Genomic DNA, 4,296 nt, shown 5'->3' with positions numbered 1-4,296 from the left:
TAAAGAGGGGGGAAAGCCATTACAGAAACAAGTAAATGACGCTAGACGAGTTTGAAATTCAAGCTTACAGGTTAAGATGGCTTCTATGGCTGCACGTAGAGAAACAGATACTCAAGGAACGATGCGACAGCACCAGAGGACACGTGTTTCGCCGTGTTTGCGGCTCGTCAGCTCTGGGTAGCTGCGCATCGTTTGAGATTGGCAAACCAGGGGTCACTCAGCGAGCGATATACACCTGGGAGGGTGACTGAGCACTCCTCAATGCCCCAGTGGAAGCCAGTGAATTATAAAGAGGGGGGAAAGCCATTACAGAAACAAGTAAATGACGCTAGACGTGTTTGAAATTCAAGCTTACAGGTTAAGATGGCTTCTATGGCTGCACGTAGAGAAACAGATACTCAAGGAACGATGCGACAGCACCAGAGGACACGTGTTTCGCCGTGTTTGCGGCTCGTCAGCTCTGGGTAGCTGCGCATCGTTCGGGATTGGCAAACCAGGGGTCACTCAGCGAGCGATATACACCTGGGAGGGTGACTGAGCACTCCTCAATGCCCCAGTGGAAGCCAGTGAATTATAAAGAGGGGGGAAAGCTATTACAGAAACAAGTAAATGACGCTAGACGTGTTTGAAATTCAAGCTTACAGGTTAAGATGGCTTCTATGGCTGCACGTAGAGAAACAGATACTCAAGGAACGATGCGACAGCACCAGAGGACACGTGTTTCGCCGTGTTTGCGGCTCGTCAGCTCTGGGTAGCTGCGCATCGTTCGGGATTGGCAAACCAGGGGTCACTCAGCGAGCGATATACACCTGGGAGCGTGACTGAGCACTCCTCAATGCCCCAGTGGAAGCCAGTGAATTATAAAGAGGGGGGAAAGCCATTACAGAAACAAGTAAATGACGCTAGACGTGTTTGAAATTCAAACTTACAGATTAAGATGGCTTCTATGGCTGCACGTAGAGAAACAGATACTCAAGGAACGATGCGACAGCACCAGAGGACACGTGTTTCGCCGTGTTTGCGGCTCGTCAGCTCTGGGTAGCTGCGCATCGTTCCGCATTGGCAAACCTGGGTCACTCAGCGAGCGATATACACCTGGGAGGGTGACTGAGCACTCCTCAATGCCCCAGTGGAAGCCAGTGAATTATAAAGAAGGGGGAAGCCGTTACAGAAACAAGTAAATGACGCTAGACGTGTTTGAAATTCAAGCTTACAGGTTAAAATGGCTTCTATGGCTGCACGTAGAGAAACAGATACTCAAGGAACGATGCGACAGCACCAGAGGACACGTGTTTCGCCGTGTTTGCCGCTCGTCAGCTCTGGGTAGCTGCGCATCCTTCGGGATTGGCAAACCAGGGGTCACTCAGCGAGCAATATACACCTGGGAGGGTGACTGAGCACTCCTCAATGCCCCAGTGGAAGCCAGTGAATTATAAAGAGGGGGAAAGCCATTACAGAAACAAGTAAATGACGCTAGACGTGTTTGAAATTCAAGCTTACAGGTTAAAATGGCTTCTATGGCTGCACGTAGAGAAACAGATACTCAAGGAACGATGCGACAGCACCAGAGGACACGTGTTTCGCCGTGTTTGCCGCTCGTCAGCTCTGGGTAGCTGCGCATCGTTCGGGATTGGCAAACCAGGGGTCACTCAGCGAGCAATATACACCTGGGAGGGTGACTGAGCACTCCTCAATGCCCCAGTGGAAGCCAGTGAATTATAAAAAGGGGGAAAGCCATTACAGAAACAAGTAAATGACGCTAGACGTGTTTGAAATTCAAGCTTACGGGTTAAGATGGCTTCTATGGCTGCACGTAGAGAAACAGATACTCAAGGAACGATGCGACAGCACCAGAGGACACGTGTTTCGCCGTGTTTGCGGCTCGTCAGCTCTGGGTAGCTGCGCATCGTTCGGGATTGGCAAACCAGGGGTCACTCAGCGAGCAATATACACCTGGGAGGGTGACTGAGCACTCCTCAATGCCCCAGTGGAAGCCAGTGAATTATAAAAAGGGGGAAAGCCATTACAGAAACAAGTAAATGACGCTAGACGTGTTTGAAATTCAAGCTTACGGGTTAAGATGGCTTCTATGGCTGCACGTAGAGAAACAGATACTCAAGGAAGATGCGACAGCACCAGAGGACACGTGTTTCGCCGTGTTTGCGGCTCGTCAGCTCTGGGTAGCTGCGCATCGTTCGGGATTGGCAAACCAGGGGTCACTCAGCGAGCGATATACACCTGGGAGGGTGACTGAGCACTCCTCAATGCCCCAGTGGAAGCCAGTGAATTATAAAGAGGGGGGAAAGCCATTACAGAAACAAGTAAATGACGCTAGACGTGTTTGAAATTCAAACTTAGAGATTAAGATGGCTCCTATGGCTGCACGTAGAGAAACAGATACTCAAGGAACAATGCGACAGCACCAGAGGACACGTGTTTCGCCGTGTTTGCGGCTCGTCAGCTCTGGGTAGCTGCGCATCGTTCGGGATTGGCACCCCTGGGATTGGTGACCCCTGGTTTGCCAATCCCGAACGATGCGCAGCTACCCAGAGCTGACGAGCCGCAAACACGGCGAAACACGTGTCCTCTGGTGCTGTCGCATCGTTCCTTGAGTATCTGTTTCTCTACGTGCAGCCATAGAAGCCATCTTAATCTGTAAGTTTGAATTTCAAACACGTGTAACGTCATTTACTTGTTTCTGTAATTGCTTTTCCCCCTCTTTATAATTCACTGGCTTGCACTTGGGCATTGAGGGGTGCTCAGTCACCCTCCCAGGTGTATATCGCTCGCTGAGTGACCCCTGCTTTGCCAATTCGGAACGATGCGCAGCTACCCAGGGCTGACGAGCCGCAAACACGGCGAAACACGTGTCCTCTGGTGCTGCCGCATCGTTCCATGAGTATCTGTTTCTCTGCGTGCAGCCATAGAAGCCATGTTAATCTGTAAGTTTGAATTTCAAACACGTCTAGTATCATTTATTTGTTTCTGTAATGGCTTTGTTTTCCTGCATTATAATTCACTGGCTTGCACTGTGGCATTGAGGAGTGCTCAGTCACCCTCCCAGGTGTATGTCGCTCGCTGAGTGACTCCTGGTTTGCCAATTCGGAACGATGCGCAGCTACCCAGGGCTGACGAGCCGCAAACACGGCGAAACACGTGTCCTCTGGTGCTGCCGCATCGTTCCATGAGTATCTGTTTCTCTGCTTGCAGCCATAGAAGCCATGTTAATCTGTAAGTTTGAATTTCAAACACGTCTAGCACATTTCTTTGTTTCTGTAATGGCTTTTTTCCTGCATTATATATATATAGACTACAAGTAATGAAGAGACTTGGGAGGCCGCATAAGGATTAAAAACACTTGCTACTTTTATTACATTAATAATTAAGGGGGCACTAGGAATAGATTTACAGTTAGGGGTCGACGTTTCGGCAGTCAGCGCTGCCTTCAACAGGACTAAACTTGGAAATAGGTGACAAGGGCTTATATACAAGGGAAAGGGGGAAAATGAGAGGGGAAATGTGCACGTGGAGCGGAGTTGGTGATGTTGCAGGAGCATTGTTGCTAATGGTCCATTGAGCACTTGCAGGAGCGTTGGCTGTCTTCCAGGAGAGTTCTCCTTGGTCGCCTGATAAACCTGAAATGATAACAAAGAGACGGCAGAAAGAAAGAACGAAAGAGGGTCGGGGGACTTGGTCTACGAGCTAAGGCGGCGAACTGTAGACAATACACCGGGGTCTTCGTTTATCGTTGACTGGAATTTGTGGATTAGGAATGATTCACGCTGTTGCCTGCTACGGTCTGAGGGGGTCTGAGGGGTTTCCCCTCAGACCGTAGCAGGCAACAGCGTGAATTCTCGCATTCTCATTCGCATTCTCATATTCTCGCTCCAAAGCAAGCAGTTGATCTTCCATGAGGAGTAGACCGCGAGCTTCAAGTCACTACATTCCGTCAGCCTTTGCTCGTTTCTTTTAAGACTGCGACCTCGTCGAGGGGACCATCACATGGCTTGTCTGCAGGATTTTCCTGTGCATACTCCTCGATGCTGTGTTCACAGAAATTTGTGTCTTCCTCTGCAAAGTTGATTCACTCACAATTACAGCTCAATATTTAGGAATAGTTTTCATAACTTTCAATATTTAGGAATAGTTTTATGAGTTTCAATGTTATCGTAGTGCATGTCTACATATATTTCGACGCATTACCATCCTCCACTGCCCCTTGATCAATATTTAAGAATAGTTTTCATAAGTTTCAATAGTTTTCATAGTGCATATCTACATATATTTCGACGCATT

The sequence above is a fragment of the Ornithodoros turicata genome, unplaced genomic scaffold (assembly GCF_037126465.1).
Source record: "Ornithodoros turicata isolate Travis unplaced genomic scaffold, ASM3712646v1 Chromosome33, whole genome shotgun sequence".
NCBI lineage: Eukaryota > Metazoa > Arthropoda > Arachnida > Ixodida > Argasidae > Ornithodoros > Ornithodoros turicata.
This window is presented reverse-complemented; position numbering follows the sequence as displayed.